This window comes from Epinephelus fuscoguttatus, linkage group LG21 (assembly GCF_011397635.1).
Source record: "Epinephelus fuscoguttatus linkage group LG21, E.fuscoguttatus.final_Chr_v1".
Lineage (NCBI taxonomy): Eukaryota > Metazoa > Chordata > Actinopteri > Perciformes > Serranidae > Epinephelus > Epinephelus fuscoguttatus.
In genome coordinates this window covers 8,891,875-8,913,236 of record NC_064772.1, presented here as the reverse complement: position 1 = coordinate 8,913,236, position 21,362 = coordinate 8,891,875, and the positions used below count along the sequence as shown (strand labels likewise).

Genomic DNA, 21,362 nt, shown 5'->3' with positions numbered 1-21,362 from the left:
TTTTTTATTCTCCACCACTGACAAATTGCTCAACCCAACAAGAACCATTCCTGTCGAGCTTCTCTCCTCAGTTACATGTCATGAATTTGCCACCTTCTTTCAAGACAAAGTTTCTGATATTATAAAAAAAATCTAACAATTTCACATACTGATGAATCTGACCTGTCTCTGCACAATGCATAATTTCTTCTTTATTACCCTCAGTGATCTACAAGAGATGATACAGCAACTAAACTCCACCAGCTCCTTGGAGCTAGTTCCCCACAATTTTTTTCAAAAGTGTATGAAATTGCCTGCCATCAGATGTACTCAGTATTGGTAACAGCTCTTTACAATCTGGAATTTTCCCCCCTTGTCTCAAGAGTGCTGCCATTACACCACTACTAAAAAAGAACAACTTAGACCCATCCATAATTAGCAATTACAGACAAATCTCCAATATCCATTTTCTTAGCAAAATACTTGAAAAGGTCACCTGCAAGCAATTACACAGCTACCTCTCACTCCATAATCTGTATGATGTGTATCAGTCTGGCTTTAGAACCAACCACAGCACTGAAACAATACTTATCAAAGTAAACAATGATTTAAAGGTTAACAGAGCAGCTAACAAACTCTCCAACCGAGTCTTATTAGACCTAACCGTGGCCTTTGACACTGTCGATCACACCATTTTACTAAAAAGACCAGAAAACTCAGTTGGCCTATCTGGAGATGTCATTACCTGGCTCTCTTCCTACTTAACCAGCAGTTTAATGTTTAATAACCTTTATATGCTGCCACTTGGTTCCATCATACAGAACGCCAATATATTTTATCATTCATATGCAGATGATACACAATTATATATTTGGATATTTTGGAACATCTGGATGACCAAAAACTTTCTACAGTTAAAGACAAAACTGAGATTCTTGTGGTGGGCGCAAAACATCAGATGGAGGAGATCTGGTCTAAACTGATTTCACTGTCTCTTAAACCCAGTGAGCAGGTCAGAAATCTAGGTGTTGTCATGGATCCAGAACTCAACTTTACAAGCCATATTAGTATCACAAGAACATCATTTTACCACCTTAAAAACATTTCCAAAATTAGATCAATGCTTTCTCAGTCAGATGCTGACAAACTGGTTCATGCTTTCACCTCCTCCAGACTAGATTACTGTAACGCCCTTCTTGCTGGACTCCCTAAAAAGACTGTGGGATGGCTCCAACTTATTCCAAATGCTGCAGCCAGAGTTCTCACTGGGACTAGAAAAACGGAACATATTACTCCCATACACAAAACACTTCACTGGCTTCCAATAAAATACAGAATTGATTTCAAAATACTCCTCACTGTTTACAAAGCACTTAATGGTCTGGCTCCTCAATACATTTCTGACCTGCTCTCAGCCTACATACCCCCCAGAACCCTCAGATCATCAGTCAGTGGTCTGCTAACTGTGCCCATGATCCAAAATAAATTTGTTGAAGATGCATTCAGTCACTCTCTGGAACAAACTGCCCGATTATCTGAGATTCTCTGCAACTGTGTCATCCTTTAAAGTCAAGCTTAAGACCTACCTGTTCTCCCAGGCCTATGAATAGTTAGTGCCTCTGTCTGTCTGTCTGTCTGTCTGTCTGTCTCTGTCTTCCCCTCTCTGGTGTTTCTTCTGGGGATGTGTGATTGGGTATGTCTGTGCGGGTGGGTGGGCTAGGGACGAATTACTCTCAGGATTTAATTTGTTTTTATTCACACCTGTTGTATGTAAAAGCTCACTGAGATTACTTTGGAGGAAATGTGCTATATAAATAAAATTTAATTTGATTTGATTTGATTTATGCATGAGATTTAAGTGTATTAAGCAACATATTTGCAAAAAATGATTGTTTGGACACACTGAGGATAGACAAGTTTCCATAAACTTTTCTTCACAGTGAAAACTTTACATCTATTGTAGGAATCCAAGCTGTTCTGTGTGTAGGAGCAAACTTGTATGTTTTTACAGCCACCTTTGAGACACTGAAGGCTTAAACAAGGACTGGCTACACAACACCCGTTTGTAATACAGGGTTGAAAAGGTTAGATGATCGCTAATTTAAGCTGCACTGTGCACTTTTGCATATTCATGATCACGCATGACAACAAGTGGTGATTGTTTCCTGTGGCTCTAACTGTAACTAGATGTCAGTAAATCTCACACATCACCTGGCCAGTTTGTGATGCCTTGTATCAAAAGACTCCACAGGGACAAGATTTATAGTCCTGTCTTTTGCAGACTGAGTTTGGGAATTAGACTAATACCAAAAGAAATCTGTCTCTCCCATCTGTGTGGTTGGCTGTTACATCCAGTATATCTTATTAATTCTAATAAAATTGTAGATATTGGATTTGATTTGCATCCTCATGTGCACAGCATGTATGGATCACTCTGCATGGCATCTCACATTTCACACATCTCATCACTGCAGAGGATAGAGACAGTCCCTGTGGTGAGACAGCAGCTTCTGCCAGAGGTCCATCATATAAATAAATACACAAACACACCGAGGCAGAAACACACAGTCATGCTGAGATACTTGGAGCAGAATGACAGAATTTGGCTGAGGGAAAAAAAAGGCAATCCAGTTTATTTGCTTGTTGACTGGCAGGTTAGTGCATATGAGGTTTGTGAGACAGAACACTGAACATCAGCTGACTAAGTGTAGAATCAGGCCATGATCAAACTCCAGCTCCAATTTTCTCTGATCATCCTCAGGAGGAAGGGTCCGACACATCACCTTGGGGACCTTCGAATAACTCTCCTTCAGCAGCGTCCTCGTGATTTTTCAGGGTACGAGTGAGCGGCTCTTCATCCAAATTATTCATCAGGTCAAGACGAGACAATCTGCTGCAAAACGGGAACTGAGAGAATACTAAGTCATGAAAGAAATTGGTCGAGCCCTTTTCTTCTCTCCTCTGCTGGTTCAAGATGCTAAAAACCAACAACACATCAATCTTACATGCTGTTGACAGATTTCGGAACACCTTTCCAGCGACATTTGCTCCGTCATTTGAATAATTTGTGCCATTGTTTTTTCGCGGCCGGTCCATATCAACAATTTACAGCAGCAGTGCGGGCTCTTGTGACTCTGTGTCTTGTTTGGTATTTCAAACTATGACAAACTTTATGTGACAGTTGAGTTTGCAGTGTAACACTGATTCAATAGAGAGAAGTGTGAGGCTCCCAAACCTAATTTGCCATATATGGTACCCTGGTGGCTCAGTTGTTTCTTGTGCTATACAACTGTTTTGATTTATCTTATGACTACATGGCCATATGACTCATTTATCATCCTGATAATTTCAAACTCCCTGCAGATTTGTGTAAAACTGTACAAATCAGACACTGTGTTCTTTATAAATTAGTAAGATAATATGGTCAGAGGAAAAATTATGGTAAGATGTTCTGGGGCATAAAATCATCTTGCTAAATGCTCCTAGTGTAATCAAAAATTCTTACATTTCATTAAAGGGAACCTATTACGCTCATTTTCAGGGTCATACTAATATATAAGGTTTCTACAACACCATGTTTACATGCTTCAGTGGTCATAAGACAATTTATATTCCTCATACTGCCTGTGCTGGAACACTGTTTTAGCTCCTGTCTTTTAAAGCCCCCTTCCCAAAAAAAGCCCAATCTGGTCTGAGTGGTCACCGTTTCGGGATTTTCTGCATCTTCACGATTCTAAGTCCCCAGGAAGAGCACCAGGCTTTGAAGCCTATTTGACATAGAGGTCAAACCATGTAATTATAACTTCCAGGTCACTTACATGATGGCATGGGGCCCTGATAGACTTTTCTCTATAGATTTATATTGTGAAAGAGACGTCTGTAAATCAGTGGATACAACTTTGTGTCACAGTTCCCATAATATTACTCATTTCACTCTCAGGACTGGATCTATTTAGCCAATAACATTTTGAAAGTCTTGAAAAGCCACAAAATTAACTAGAAAAGCACTCGGAGAGCGTAGACCTCCGCCAAGCAGCTCGGATTTCCCGCCACTTTCAAAATTTCATCAAAATCCATTGAGAACTTTTTTTTATTTTGCAGACAAACAAACAGACAAACAGACCAACGCCGGCGAAAACATAACCTCCTTGGTGGAGGTAATAATTATATCCCCATTCAAGTTAGCAGAGGGCGAAACAGGAAGTTAGTAGCTCGCCTGATGCCTGGAATTTTCTGGTGAGCTTGTTCAGTGGGTCCAACAATGCTAAAGTTCTGCAATTAATAATTTTATACCTGAGAAGCTAAATGTTTTGGGCTTCACATGCCACTGAGCAATTTTCATAGGAATGAACAGGTTCCACCCCCGATACTGTATCCAGTTCTCTTTATAGACTGCATCCATGCTTCTGCACCATCAATGCAGCTGGAGAATGACTGCAATGGCCAACAGTGGCATCTTTTGCTGTGAAAAATTACCAATAAAAGCTTCTAAACACAACTGGGCATATTTCAACAGAAATATGATCCAAAATCAGGGAGAAAATTAACAGCATCAGCAGCCAGGTTACCCTGATGTTAGTATGTAGCAATGCATTTGCAGCCGGGCAAGGACTGTGTATAGCAGCTCTTTAACTGTGAAAAATCATCAGTTAAACCTTCTCAACACAACCAGACATGTTCCAGAAGGAATATGATCCGAAATCAGGAGAAAAAAAACAACAACATCAGCAACCAAGTTTAGATGTTTCCCTTACATTTGCATGTAGCTACATATAGCAGTGTATTTGCAGACAGGAAATGACTGTGTATAGCTGCATTTTCTTTTTCTAGAAGTAAATTACAATCAGAAATCAAGATTATGGTATCCAGATTATGTTATCCTGATGTTAGCATGTAGCTACATGTAGCAATGTATGAATGTAAACTCTTGCAGTAGCATGCCTGGAGCAGATGACCATATAAAATAGGAATACAGTTGGAAACAGAGTATTCAGAATTGTCTGATGCTTGAGGTTTCTGCTCACAGAGATTACTTTCACAAAGGTGTACCTCATTATTTCAAACTCTGGCCGTGTTTCATATAAACATTAATCACTGTAATATTATATATGGGACAGAAAATGAGGAAAATAATAAAAAGTCAAGTTTAGTATGAATTTTAAAACTTTTAATTGTGCATTTTTCTAGTCAGAGTACATTTCCAGACTGAAAGCAAAAGCCCTCTCAGCCAGTGCAGAGCTTGGTTTTTGTACTGCTACTTACAGTAACAAGGGGCTGAATCATAAATCAGACAGCCAGGACCAGCAGCCACTGCACATGTCCATCACAACACAAGTGGCAGTTTGCATTACTGTAGTCCAAAAGCCACTTTCAAACCGCCAGCTAGTCACAAAACAGGCTACCGTCACGAGGAAGAGATATAGCTGACAATTAGGAAGCTGTCACTGTCATTCACTCCCAATCATTCACATATGAAATTGACCAGTGGTCCAGAATGAGAGGATAGACTTCAACCACTGTTTTTCTTCTTTTCTTTTTTTTTTTTACTCCACTGTTTTCTCTCATTATCTCCTGTTGATGCTTCACAGAGACTTTACCCACTTGTCAATTCTCTCGAGCAATTTGGCCATCAACCACAGCACACAGAGGGCATCTGGCATATCGCAAGTTTCCCTTTTGTATGACTTCCAGGAAACTGCTGTGTCCAGGCACAGTGGGCGAAACAAAAGTGAAATGGTTTTAAACTGGTGTCATTTAATAACCTTCTGCCACATCTGCATTGACTCAAACAGTGCCTTAAAGGAAATGCTGTGTTATGACTTTCCATCATTTGTATATGTAACCCGGTTAAAAATACCATATGTAATAAAGTTAATGTTTAAAATTGTTAAAACATTAAAAGTATCTTAAATAAGGTTAAAAATTCAGTTACATCATGAAAAAGATACATCATAAGTAAGGTTAAAAAAGTTGTTTCCTGTAAGATTAAAAAATTCGGTGGAAAAAATAAGTTAAACAGGTACGGATGTAAAGATATAAGTATGTTGAGTAAATGTTTATTTTATTTTGAAGAGTGTTTTATTTTGAAGGTAATAGCAGGAAAAGGAAGTGGTGTGTGAATGTGTGTCGCTTGACTGGCTGAGTCACAACGTGTAAAAAAGTCCATGAAAAGTATGTAGTTGGTGTTTTTTAGGGCTGCCTATCTGACAGTTTGTGCCTGGACATTCTACATATCTTCTGTGAAGAGCTGAGAACATTTCTACCCGAAGTGTGTTGAACAGTTTTTCATGGTAGGCCTATGTATTATTAACCGATTAGCTACCATGGTTAGCCGGGGTGTGCATGCATCACTAGCCAAGTGAATGAACTTTTAGCGACAGAAAAGCTAAGCTAACTCAGTTTACTAACAAGGCTGTAATTCATCTTTGCGAAGAGGAGATTTGAAGAAGAACAAGAAGGAGGAGAAGGACGAGAGGCCCTGAGCTACTGACTACACCGTGAGCCACCCAGATGAAACTCAACAGTATCCTAATTGCTGACTGCTGGTTCGAGAGACTGCTTCATACCGCCAAACTGACTTCACTGTTTGCTTAAGGTACCATTTTTATTTGTTGCTCTTTTGAGTGAAGCGGCCAGAGAGTTTTAAGCCTCACCGTACCCGAGCATCATATCAGGCCTGCAACGAGGGAAAATTTAGAACTAATTGCCGGAGGGTGACTGTGTGTGTGTGAGCTTGGTGAGTGTGGGCCCACTGGTATTTTATTTTATTTTATTTTATTTAAAAGAAAAGGGATAATTGAATATCAGTTGAATATTGTGTTTATCCAATTTAAAAGTATTATTGTGGAAGTTTATATGTGAGTTTAAGAGACTAACAAGTGGTCTAAAGAGACTGAATTATATTATATTTTAGAAAAACACTGCATTTTATTTGTTTGATATCTTTCTGTAAAAGTAAATAATTGAGTTTACTATTCTTACCACTGATTCCAGTGTGATTTTTGGTTATTTCATTCATTAAAGGTGTTTAAATACAGGTTAAAATCAGTGAAGGTTTTAAAGGAGAAGGCACTTGGGTTTAAATGAACTGGTTAAAGGATTATTACTGTGCTTAGATTTACAGTTAATTTGCAGTGAATAAAAGACTCAAGATGCATAAAAAAGTTTAAAAGGTAACAGAGAACAGATTACATCACCTAACTATTAGTTATTGTATATTATTTTATTTCAGTTAAAGAACTCAGGGCCCTTCCCTGATTATATTAGGGGATAACTGGGCTACTTATGCGTTATGATTTATTTAACCTGTCAGTTTAATTGCTGGGTTCTGGGGATGTTGTAAGACAGGAGACAAAACTTTACAATGGGAGTTCATTGACAATAAGATCAGAGCAGCCTCATAATCAGATTTTTATTTCATTATTCAGTCTTGTTAGCCGTATCCGTCCCATAGACATCATTATCAGTCAATACAGAAGCTGGAGCAGCAGTTGCTGAGAGAAGCTAACTTGATGTATCAAAGAAATGTGTTAATTTAACAGCTGTTATCTCTGTAAGTCCAATTACAACAATCTGTATATCTGTGTCAATCTCATCCTCCTCCTGCGTATTTCCATTTCCATTTAGAATGGAGTCTGTCTCTGGCACAATACCACGACGTCTCCATTTTGAGTTGTCAGTGAGTTGTGGACACTAAGACATCAGATGTGATTCAGAGGTCTGCAACAGAGATATGACAAGACAGGTGTAAAGAAAGCACTAGTTTAAAGCAAAATGTTGTAAATGATTTATCTGAAATTAAACTGAATGTGAGCCCACACATTATTATTGTACACTGTATTAGGAATAGTTTGAGTAATAAATTGTGTGATGTCCTTAGTTTTCTGAGGTGGTTTGGATAACTGGAGACTTACTTAGTTCCTGCCCGTCCAAATGTTACAAAAGGTTTGACCTCTATGTTAAAACGGGGCCAAATTTGTTTCTCCTAATAATCAACACTAGTCCATACCCATTGAGTACAGCATATCATACCATGACTTAGTCATACCAAAAATGAGAAAAAAACAAAACATCGGTCGATCGGTCACATTTTAGCCATTTCTAAGCATTTTTCTGTTGTTATAGCGCCACCCAGTTGCCAATTAGAGTTAAATTTCTCCAGTCACCTTGAGGCGTCCTGTTCTACATATCTACCAAGTTTAGTAAAAATCCATATGGCGGTTAGGCCTAGATAAGAAATTAGCTCTGTAGCGCCCCCATTTTGTTTGATGGGGTCAATAATGGAGGGGTCCCCTCAGATTATGTGTGGTCATATGCCTACAAAGTTGCGTGGTGATCGGTGAAACCCTTGAGATGTTATACACCTTTATAGAAGCTCAGTTTTAGTAAGTTTTCCAACTTTTGCCAAGAGGGAGATATTGGTCCCTAGATTATGTTCACTGAGTTTCATGCAGATCGGTCAAACTTCCTAGGAAGAGATTGATTTGAAGTGTTTTTCAAAAAATTCAAAATGGTGGAAAATCTATATAACAGGAAGTTATGGGTTCTTGAGGCAAATGTGTTCCTCATGAGGAGAGGCATCTCTGTGCAAAGTTTCTTGTCTCTACGACATACGGGGCATCAGATATGCCCATTCAAAGTTTCAATCAGTTGCTATAGCGCCTCCCTTTGGCCAATCGATGTAATATTGCTTCATTCGCATCCTCCCATGACCCTCTACCACTGTGCCAAATTTCACATGGAGGAGAAAGACGTGGAACAGACACACACACACACACACACACACACACACACACACAGACAGAGTTTTCGTCATTATATAGTAAGATATACTAAGATAATAATAAATATCCTCACCTAAAAATATTCAAATACTTAACTTCCATGACCAAAACAACCATTTCAATACTTTCTAAATGTCTAACCATGTCTGTAGCACCTAACTCTGAGTCTCTTGGTTTCCAGTGAGGAGAATATACAGTTTCATCCTTAAAAAAGTCTCAATAATTTACTTACACAGTTGGTCAATGAAATTGTTAATTAAAATTTATTTAAACAGCAAGAAAAGGTGCATTTATTGGGGACTATTTCTAGCAGCGGAACAATCCACATTTAGTGCTCTTGGTGCTTTAGTGAGTATTTGCAGCAGCAGGACAGTGAATGTGGGATTGAGTCAAAATAAACCACAGTGTGTGTAGTCATGGTAATCAAGGAAGATGCAACCCAGTGCAACAGTGTGGCACATTGATGTGTTTTTAATAGTTTTTGGACAACAATGGAGCTCTAGGGCACAGAGGAAGAAGATATATCATGCTTAAAAATGTGCTTTAAATATGTTTTAAGCAATGATTTAAGAACAGGAAATATGCTAGCCAGCCTAATCCCTGCAGGCAGAGAGTTCCAGAGCTTCAGGGCCTTGATGGCAAAAGCCTGGTCACCTTGTTGGTTACTTGCAATTAATAATCCACAACTAATGACCAACAATTAATGTGTTTGTGTGTAATAATGTCAATGTTTTCTCTATGTTATATGTGTCAGATAGCCCACAAGAAGTTTAAGTAAAGTGTCATGTTGCCTGTGCACTTTATGTAGACAGTAGTAGCTTCCATTTAATGCACATTTTGGAGACTCGGGTCGGTTGCAACAAGTCTTATTCCTTCAATCAGAAACATGCTTAAGTAATGACACTTCACATGCTCAATTAGGACCCATCCCTCTTCCCCCACAGCAGTATATTCCATCATGCACAAGTCATTGTGATTACATAAAAGGATAATTCACCCAAATATTTAAAACCGTTAACTATTGCCTGCATTGGCTTATTGAGGCCATTGCAGAAGAATTAACATGTTGCAACCATCCTTGCGTCATGTTCTGTCCCCATGTTGGGGTCAGTTGCAACATCTGACTTCTTCCATTCAAATAAATATTGTGAACAATATGTCATATGTAATCATCTTTAAATGGCACGAGTAATAATATCATAGAAAGTGAGTTTATAATAATAGAAAGTGAGTACTCAGATTTGAGATTTGAAAGATTTGGTTCCCCCCAATGTTGACTCTGTGGCTACAGCCATGGCTGCAAAATACATTTTTTTTTTATTTATTTGTTTATTTATTTATTTATTTTTTACAAGGAATAGATAATACAGTGTTTGAAAATTTACATTTTGTTATTCAAAAGGTGCCATTTATTTGATAAAAGATCTTTTTAAAGATTCTAATCTTACATAAAGTGAAACCTAAGTCTCTACCTAACACATCTTACGCAGGATATTGTAGGTGGAGAGGAGTCCAATGGACTCCACAGGTCAAAATAAAGTAGGTCAGGGTTAACAAAAAATGTCTGCAATGGTGTGGGAAAGATATATGTGATTTAAAAAAAAAGCTTGCTCTGCCCTACATTTAATGATTTTTTTTCCCTGACACTTTCTGCACCTTTGACAGTTCATACAAGCATCATCCACATTTTGCCTTTCTCCTTTCTGCCTTCATTTTTTTATTGCCTATCTATCTATCTATCTATCTATCTAGGTCTTACTTTTATTTTATCTCTGTCTCAGTGTGTCTGTTTCCATGCTTCTCTAATTGTTTTCTCATCTCACTCTCCGGGGATGTGTAGGCATGGCCTTATTATCCCGGCTGATCAATGTGATGTATAGGTTTAGCGAGCGAGACATGCAAACTTTCTCATCTCCTGGGGATAAACCGAAGAAATCAATCACACGCACTCACTGTGAGTGTGTGGGCCAATCCAGACCTGAAAACTACTTTCTCCAAAGACCATCCTGGAGGCAGTGGCACTCTTCAAATCGAGCTTCTCTGTCTTAAGTTGTTCTTTTTTTTCTCCCAAATACTCAATTTAATCTTTATACCAGCATGGTGCTTTATGCGTATGCTAAAAATACACACAAGCTTGATGTTACTCAGCTGAAACACCTGGAAACACATTTTCATGAGTTACCATTTTGCATCTTTCACTTCAGTTATGCTGATTAATTTGTTTGTGCCATTGCTCTGTGCAGTAATTTGCCATGATGCAGATGGCCTCCTTGTTAACATAATCACGCTGGCCCTCAGGAGGACAGCAGGATATCATATAGCTACGGAGATAATTCCCACCAAGATTTGATGGTAATTGCTGTCTCCGTTTTTTGTTCAAAGAATCGTGTTTTTTAAAAGCACTCAGCTTCATTAGAGAAGAAACAGCAAGAAGCACCACTCTTGATCCAGACCTAGACTGACTGTAGACTTGCAGCTTGTGTTTTTATTGATCGTCTACATGACTCAGACCGGCTGATAAAAGCTTAGGGACAATAAAAGCCTTCCAAAGACTGCAGTGGATTAAAGCTTCTCTGATTTTTTTTTTTAAAAAACCTCTCCCTTATCCTTGATGATGGATCATACTGTGCACCTGCAAGACAGGTGTGTGACTTCAAATCAACATACAGCAAGCTGCGGTAGCCACAGCGGGACCTCCACCGGATCAATACCAATGCAGTTTAGCATTCTCAATCAGCCTTAAGCCTGAATGGAGCAAGTGTGCATGTAAAATACTCTGAATCATCTCCAACCAACTCAGCAAGGTCAGATGTTTTGGGTTTTTTTTAGTTTCCTTTAGCAGTAGCCTTAAAGTAATGACACTGAGAACTGTTATTTGCAAAGTTGAGAGAGAGCCTACTGCCAGAAAACAAGAGTCCAATGTGTTTTGACTGTGTTATTTGGTTTAAAAGTGTCCACAAGGAATTTTCACTAGCTACATAACTGTCTCAATTTAATACAAATGCACAACAGTTGCACCCTGAGATAAACAAAGTTTAGCTTTAGGAATGCAGCACATTCAGGCAGCAGGTATCTGTACTCTCATCTGTGCAGTCTAAGGTAAAATGTGGAGGAGAAGTTCATTCAGTGCAGGGCTTCTCAGAGCTTTAATTATGATACATCTCAAGGGCAATATTTTAATACACATTTTAAAAAACACCTAGATGAAAATCAGCTACAAACTCATGATTTGTGGTAGGAAGGCTATGATACAGTGCTGGTTATGGTTACTTCGCAACTTCAGGTGCAACCTGCCTCCGTGGTCTTTAAATTTTAGGACAAGAGTAGCACCTAGCGCCCAACCTCACATTTTCCAGGTGGTAAAGGATGCAGCAGGTGTCCCAGCTCTAATCCTCTGGAGACAATGGCCAGTATTTCAGGGGCTCCAGTGTAGTCAGTGGATAATTTGATAGCAGATCAAAACTTCCTCTTCTGTGTGCTGGTCATTGTTCACAGTCTGATTAGCAACTTCAAACACAAGAATGGAGTTGGGATACAACGTCTATGACCAGATTGTTTCTCTGCATTCATACGCACATATCTATTTATAGAGATTAATAAAAAGCCTTTAGCCCTGTTTCCACCAAACACTTTTGGTATGGTACCTTTGGAACCAAAAGTAACCCTTCAGACATGGTACCTAGACCCTAGCGTTTCCATCGCTAACAGTACTCTTAAATATGGGCAGGGTTGTTGTCACTCACTGCTCCATCCAGCACTCACTGTATTTCCTCATCACTGGATACACAGAGGGAAGTCTGCACCTCATTTATCATCCACAGAATGAGGCTGCATGCCAACACTTTCAGAACAATATAACACAGGCTGCAGTGAGAGTCTCTCTCCATGGGATATTTACAAATAATGGGTTTGTGCATTTAGTCCTTCTAAGGCAAGCTCGGGGGTTTAGTATTATCGGAGCCCACAGGAACAATGCTCCACGATACTTTTTTTTTCTTCTCTGAGTGAGGATTACAATATATGTGGTTCACATAACCCGGTCAAAATTAATGTGTATAAACACTTGAAAGTCCAAAAAATATCAAAGGAGGCCAGCACTCACAAATGTCCTTTTAAAGATCTTTTTATCTAGGCAGCAGAGCAAAAAACAACGGATGCGTTGTTAAAGTGAAACTTATGCAGTACGTTTACATGGACAGTTTAATTCCACTTTTAATCGGAATGAAAGGCCATTCCGATTAAAAGTGGTCATGTAAACGGTCATTCCGATTGAAAAACGGTCATTCTAATTGAAAATTAAATCCGATTAAAGGGGGTGGTTTATTCCGTTTGTCATTCCGAATGAAAGAATTTTGTGTGCATGTATACATTCATTCCTCTTTAAGTTCATTCCGGTCTTTCTGCGCATGCTCGATTCCTTGCCCTTCTGGTGCGATGACGTATATAGCGTGCATAGCAACGGGCTGCATAGCAACGGGCTGAGCTAGAGCAGTCGGATTCGTTGTACTCACCGGTTTCCATTCGCCACAGCACGGTCTTCTACCTCCCTTCTCCTGCTCAACAGATGAAGCATTAGCAGAACGAGATTGTTGTCGTACTGCTGCTTCAAAAATATAAGCAAAACTCGCCCGAAAATGGCACTAAGAACGGCGTCGTCAAGCATCTTGTTATCCGGAGCGAGGACTACAGTGTTTTCTTCCGGTAAACGTAAACACGTAACATCTGCCCCGCCCCCTATCCAATCAGAAACCTTCCCTGCCCCAAACCTTGCGCAGACCTGAATAAAGGCGATTGAACTGATCTCCCATGCAAACCCTCATTCAGAATTAATATTTCCCATGTAAACTACCTGGAAAGACTTTCATTCCGAATGATTTCATTCAGATTTATTTCATTCCGAATGAGAAGCCATCATGTAACCGTAGTGATGGTGTGTTGATTGATTCACAGTCATCAACATTGAGAAACATTACAAGTTAACCGTCGCCGACAGTCAGCCCAGTGAATTAAGTTATTTTTAACTCTGACTCCAGCTGCTGCAAGAGGCTGCAAAACATCCTTTCCATTTATAGTTACATATTAGTAATAAAACTCTCCACAATATGAACAGTGGTTCCATGAGCCCCAAAACCAGCCACAACTCAGCCCTGAGCAGAGTGACCGTCCGCTATTGACCAGTCAACAGACTGCAGTGTTTATAGCTCCACCTCTTAGTACCAGATCTGTGTGCCCCAACGGGGGGTGGGGGGGGGTGCAAAAATGGGGACGGTATAGAACGGTTCCATTGGTACCATCCACTGTTTTTCAGAGTGGAAACGGAAAAATGCGTACCAAACTACACAGAATTGTACCATACTGCTCAGTGGAAACAGGGCTTAATTGTCTTCAGACAATAGCCGATGAGTTGAAAGATGCATTTTGGCCAATGTGTTCTCCAAATGGACTGTTTACCTGCATGCAACCAAAGCTTGCTCTAATGTGATTGTTCAATACTACTCAGACAATACACAGACTACAAATCGACACCTGATAGTAGTAGTGGGTAGAGAATTGAAAATCTATACTCCAATAAAAGTAAAATGACTTCCATAAAAAAATGACTCACGTCAAAATAAAAATTGCAATTTCAAAAAAAATAGTTACTTTTGTTTTAAAAAAGCAGTTGTTGCTAAAACTTTTTTTATGAAGTACAGGTAGGTTATGACTGAACAATTTAGCAATATCACACAAGAGGGAGTGGAGCTGAGCGCTAAAGAAAGAAAGTCACAGCTGTGTTGACATTCAGCACAATAGCATGACCTCGAGTGTGACACTGCGTTTATACAACAGTTCCACAAGCATCACTTATGAATTAACAGCCAGTGGCAACCTCCGAGACTGAAAAATGAAACCAATGCAGAAGTGCCAAAAACTGCAGTTTCTCAAATGGCTGTGAGTCAGTCCCCATAGATCCACCTGTTAAAATTCCCAACTGCCCACTAAACATGTTTACAGCCTGGTTCAAAAATGGTTTTGGTCTCTACAGCTAATTTCCTCCTTTATGACAACCGTACATGGAGTGAATTTTTATATAACTCACTTGTATATACTTTATCAAGGCTTAAAGTTGTGGGCGGGGCCACTTTGAGTGAGAGGTTGTCTGTGAGGTGTCACCACAGTCTGAGTTTGCTCCACCCTCTCATCCAAATATGGTCACTTGCAACTTGTAACACATTACTACCTAACCCTGAATGCTTCTGAATGCCCTGTTGCCTACGGATTCTGTATACATATGCAGATATCTTTTCATAGAGATTACCAACTGAGAACAGCTCCAGTAACCTATCCTGGTTACTGGTCCACTGTGTAAGATTTAGGAGGATTTAGTGGCATCTAGTGGTGAGGATTGCAGACTGCAACCAGCTGAAACTTCTCCTGGTTAGAATTCCTTCCTTTGTTGTTCAGGTTTTACCGGGAGCTGAAATACCTGCAGAGGTCTCAGACCAGGTGATTTAAACCAGACATTACAAATCAATGTTACTCCGATGCTGTTTGGCATGACAGTGATGGTTTATTCATCCAGCGCCTGCTAATCTGTGCTCACCTTTACTCTCTGAGAACTTAAGATCCAGATGTTCAAGAGGTTTTTACCGGGAACTGAAAAATTTGCAGTTTTCTTCCTTGCCAAAACAAATAAACCAGGTGATTTAAATGGGTAAAAACACTGAATAAAGCAGTTTCATGTTTAAAAAAAACATCTGTGTTTTTCCAATGCTCTAGTCTCTGGTGGGCTGCTAACTACAAAGGCCAATGTAAAAACACAAATGGTCCAATCTAGAGCCAGTGTGTGGTTTGTCCATTCTGGGCGACTACAGAAATATAGCAGTGCAACATGGCGAGCTTTGTGGACAAGGACCTACCCCCTATGTAGATACAAACAGGTCATTCAAAGGTTACAAAAAAACAACCATTCTTATTTTCAGGTGAGTATACACCAAAGAAAAACAATTTCTGCCGATACATCCCTGTGAATCTTACACACTGGACCTTTAAAGCATGTGGAAAACAAAAGAAGTAACAGCCGAACAGCAGCAGAACATATGACATATCCTACATGTTATTAAGTTACTATATTGGGATCTATTGACAGCTATATTTCCTTGTATGTGTCAACGTAATTGGCCAACAAAGTTGACTCTGATTGTGTTTCTGTTGAAGTAAAGATGTAATTGGCAGTAATCACGCAGTAATCAAATCCAAATCACAATAACAGACTTGAGACTTGACTCTGACTTTGATTTGGTGACGTCTGAACATCTCTGGGTTTGCTGAGCTCATCGGAAACAGTCCTCAGCCTGAGGGGACACGACCGGTTTACTGTCGCTGGATGATTTTTATCTGCCTTCCAATGGCTCAATATCTTCAATTAACTCCAATTAGAATTGTTAAGGGACAATTAATCATTAATTAACCAAGGGAGGTGGGTGGTAAATATTTACTTATTCATCATACACATTTCTTGTTTTGCTTCTGATTATTTTATGAGCCAATTTTTGTATAATGTGTGTGCAGCATTCTAATCTAACGGGGCTGGCGTCCCTGATTGCACATTCATCATGGATGTTTGACCATAATCTTTTCTCCCTGCCTCAGACAGTCTGTTGATAAAAATCCAGCAGAGAGCAGGGACCACAAAGTTAATAGACTATCACTCCCCCTAAGAAGAACTGATTGTACTATTCAGGAGGGTCACATACACAGTCAGAGGGGTCGCCACAAAAGCCAGAACAAAAGAAAAACTGGGGGGAAAGTGAGTGAAGCGAAAGAGTGTATTTTGAGTTCTGTGGGTTAATTCAGAGCCTTTCAGCTACAATTGCCATGTCTAAACATTCATGAGCCGTAGAGGGTTGAAGGGAGGGAGGGAGGGAGAGAGAGAAGCGAAGGGGAATGGATGGAGCAACAGCACAGCGCTCAGACACAAGAGGGAGAGCTGGAGAGGCAGCTGCTGTGTGAGCTCGTCCACAATGCTCTGAGCAGGTAGAGCGAGCGCGGGCAACAGAGGTAGAGAGAGAAAGAGGGAGAAGAGGGAGGGAGGGAGGAAGTCTTGTCTTTTCACCTGAAGATTACTTTGTCTCACACTTCTTTCACCCCGAGCGCTGGAAGGAGCAGCAAGGAAGGGAGCAGAGTTGATCAGGAGGTGCCAGATCTCGCTCTCTGGTCTTTTTTTTAATTTATTTTTTTCCTCTCTTCTGCACTGGGGTCAGCTGGACCTCTTCTCTGCAAAACCCCGGTGATCAGCATCCACTGGAAAGACTGAGAAATACAAACCGGTGCATCAGGGAGAGAAGACGAAAGAAAAAAGTGAGGAAACTGCAGGAAAAGGCTGCACAGGAAGAGAAGTTTGAAAATCTTTTGAAGGTAGGATTTATTTGTTTAATATTTCTGTGTTAAAATGCATCTGATAAAACTGCACCTCAACTGGTGAATGTGGCTGCTTAGATCTGGATTAACATCAAAATCCCCATCATATCTTGATTTGTTGCACAAAATGATCAGAACAACCTGTTACAAGGTAAGTCTTTAAATGCTGCCTTTTAGTGCTCGTCTTTTATCGATGCATGTGCTGCAAGCACAAATATAATTTATTCACTTTTTACAGCAATTTTCACTTGTTATATTTGGTTGAGCCACATGTGGTGAAAATGCTTTGACAAGATAAATTGGAACAGGAATAAAAACAGAAAATGATTAACAAGGAAAGAAAAGAAAAATCAGAAAGAGAGAGAGGTAGATCCGTGGGAGAAACAGGGGGTCAGAATGAACAGTGGGGAGTCAGAGAAAGATACATGAGTGTGAAGGAGAGTTGGACTGAAAAAGACAGATAGAGAGAGTAAAAGAGGAATAAGAGGAGGAGGACTGGAGTGGCGGGGGGCTCGCTGGCAGCCAACTCAGTAACCAAGGCAGCTGACATGAGGGAGAGCCAACAGGGGACAGTGGGATTTCTATTTTTCACCCTTGCCGAGATACGCCGGGGCTCTGCCAAGTCCCCTGCCTCATCCCCCACGGATAAAGATTTCATTGTGCGGAGCTGTGACCGAATTCATTAAGCATCTACATGTACTCTCTCCTGGCTTCTCTTACTCTCTTACGCTCTCTTTCCTCCCCGAACTCCCTCTCCACTCGCACTCTCCCACTGATACTCACTCTCCCCCGTCTGCTCCTCCCCTCTCGCTTTCATTATATTCTCAATTGGCCCTAATCAGCTCGACTCGTGTTGCATCAACAGTTGTATTTTGTAAAGCCCTGCAGTGAATAATAAACACACATGGTATGATTCTTAAGGGGGGATTTCTATCATTTCTACTTTTGGCAAGACCCAAAGTTTATCAACCTTGGTGCATCAGCTGAGGGTCACAGTAGATTTAATAGATGGAAATTCGGTGACTTTGCAGGCATTGTGGGACTTTGGGGGAATTTTAGGCCAGTAAAGGGCTGTGAAATCTGGTTGAACTGCAGAACAAAATTACCTCCAGAAGGATGTGATAACACTGAAGTGCTTTTATAAATAATTTTATAACAACACTGGATCACAGGATTATTTGCATGTGAGAAGGGGTTGTTTGTAGTGACAACCCCACAGAGCATTATCCCCAAAGTCTGCAGTTACCCTCAGCTCTGTGGATCTTTTTAGTGTCTTTCAGCTCATTGTTTTAGTTTTACAGCCTGCAGCATTTCTGTTCTGCTCCTATATTCAGTCCCTCCAGGTTGTTGTGGGCTGTTTTTGGGATTGTTGCAACCTGATAGGCCTGATTTCATGGCAACTGTTCTACAACATTGCAATTCATGTCACAATGTTTATAGACATTTATTCATTTATTGCAATAAAATTGCAAGGGCATGTGGAAATTGCAAATATAGTTGTAATGCTGTCTCAGATTTGGAGCATATTATTATGAACATTTAGGGTTTTTTTCCCCACAGAATTAGAATCTATTTGTAATGTTATGGTGGATGGGGGCAGCTTGGACAGAAGCCCCAGCAGCGGGTAACATTCGACACCCAATTGGCTTGACTCTGACTTTACTGTCTGTCTGACTGTTGGGTGACGTTAGCCACTCCATCATCCCATGCACAGAGCTCCATTCCTGCAGCAGTGGTGTCATAATTAACAAAGATCGAGCAGTGATAGGACACAATTGCAAGTTCGCCATAATTTGCGTTAACTGTTGCAATTGCAACATCCTTTCGAGACTGTGTATTTCTTTTCTAGGAACAGCAAGCAGCTGTTTCCAAAGGTCTGATAAAAGAACTACTACCTGCCCAGCACCAAAGTCACTATTTTTTCTTTCTTTTTTTCTTGCAGTTTTCTTAGAACAATCACAGTTTATTTAAAGGAATACTTAACACCAGAATAACCATTTGTCAGTCAGTCAATCAATCAGGTGCTCACCCTGTGTTACATTGAATTCTTGAAGAAAACTGGTTTTCTCCATGGTGAACGAAGAATCCAAAAACAGAAAAGTGTGATGAATTTGAGTAAAAGGCGGCTGCATTCATTAACGGCAAAACTATATCAACACATCTGTTTACAAACTCTCACACAATTTGTGCAGTATAATCCAAGTCTTATTCATCCAGTCGTATGCTCAGTGCTTCCCAAACACATGCTTTTTTGCTAAAACTTTACGTTGCAAAACATGTGCGTATCTGTGCATGACACCGTTTGTGCTAAAGTGTTTGAAATTGTGAGGTTTTAGCAAAACTGCATGTGTTTAGGAAGTACTGAAAATACAACAGGATAAATGAGATATGGATTATACTACACGAGTTGAGTTTGTAAACAGATGTTGTGACATAGTTTGCCTTTTACTTAAGAATTACATCAATAATTTTCTCCGTTTTTGGATTCTTCGCTCAAAGGCATACAAGGAAAACAAAGTTTTCTTCAAGAACTCAAGGTAACATGGGTAAATAACTGACATAAAAATGGTCATTTTGGGGGTGAAGTATTCCTTTAAGAGGTCATACTGAATACAAGGATACCATATTAGAGAGGGGGATGACTAGGGTTGGAGAAAGCTAGATTTAAATGGTTTTTATATGTGTTCAGTGGACATATCATAGTCTTTTCATGCCCTTCCAAGTCATCATCTCTTTAGGTAAAATGCTGATGAAAGGCTCCTTATTGTTTCCAGGATGTGAGACACTTCGCTTGTGGTGAAATCAATAGCCCAGTAAATTCTTAATTGAATGACTGCAGGGCCTGGAGCCTGATGGTGCTTTATAGGCTACCAGAAGGCGCCTTTGAGAGCACGCGGAATAACAAGGACCCTGCCGGCATTGTTGTGGTCTGGGAAACAACGTCATGTCAATCAGCCAAGCCTGGCAGGCTTCAGCAGCAGAGGGAGGGTGCTAGTGCTTGTACACCTGCCATGTTCCGCTTGAGCCAAGGCTGGTGTCACATTACCTCCAATTAGCCTTTGTTCCTTTGAAACACTTTTTTTGGCTGATTTGATCATTATGCAGGGACTGGTATCAGAGATGTCATCATGGTGATTGAAGACAAAAACCACCCTCAGGGTAGAAACATAGTTGACAGGGAATGGACATATGTCGAAATGAGATTTATGTCTTCTATACATGAAACACCGTCATTGTGTTTTGTAGCAGAGCGAATCTTTTTGTTAGAGCTGTAACTCATCTGTCTGAGCTGCGGATAGATTGACTGACCTCGGGGCTCTTGTAGCCACTTTAACTGAAGCAGAAGACTACAATGCATACTTTTGGTCAATTTGCTGAGTGTCATGCTTGTGTCATGCTGCAGAATCCCACCCAGCACTTTGTTAACCAGTTTGTCCACAACGGCAACAGTGCAGATGTTTAATAGCAGAAATTGTTTACTGAGGAAGCATTCTGTTTTCTTTTAGGCTTTTGATTTTCTTGGATAGGAGAGTATTTAAGCTTGAGGGGGGTACAGAGAGGGGATGACATGCGGCGAGGGGCCACTGGCTGGAATCAGACCCGCTGCTGCAAGGACATTGCCTTTGTACATGGGGTGCCTGCTCTACCCACTAAGCTACTGGGTGCCCCAGTATTCTTTTAAACTGAAATGAAGGGAAGTCTTTGAGGATTTAACAGTGTAAGTAAACCAAGGCCAAATATTTTCTTTTGCTCATAAGGAATTCTTGTTTCTGCCTTGTTTTAATGGAAAGTAGTAGATAGCACATGAGAAAATTTCAATACATGCGCCCACAGAAAAGCTGCTGGGACAGACAGGAGACAGCTGCACTATAAATTCCTGTGAGTTGTCTACTTAACTTTACTAAATGGTTACAGACGCATTTTGCCAGAGTGTATTTTGTTCCAAACTATAGCAAGGTTTATGTTGCATTCACATGGAATCAGGCAGATGACAGGCAACAAACCGGATATCATTTTTGCGGGTAAGAGCAGAACAGGAATATTAGGTGAGGCCAGCACATACAGGCGACAGTAACAGCAGACAACACTACTGTCCAGAGTTGAATCATTTTAACTTTTTACTGTACTTCATGATGGAATTTACAACTGGACTTACGTAGCTCTTTCACACAAGAAGAAAACGTGGGAGAGCTGGACAAT

At 40.1% G+C, this 21,362-nt stretch overlaps 1 protein-coding gene across 4 annotated transcripts in view; it reads left to right on the top strand.

Moving 5' to 3' along the window:
* The window catches only part of LOC125881506 (cadherin-20-like), a 712,657-nt gene that overhangs the window by 574,118 nt on the left and 117,177 nt on the right, over positions 1–21,362 (top strand). For 3 of the 4 annotated variants that reach the window (XM_049564601.1, XM_049564600.1, XM_049564598.1), the window contains one exon: positions 17,006–17,159. The gene's annotated coding sequence lies outside the window, so the exon portion shown is untranslated. Of the gene's footprint in view, positions 1–16,792; positions 17,160–21,362 lie in introns of those variants that run through there. The other variant, XM_049564599.1, reaches the window with a different exon arrangement.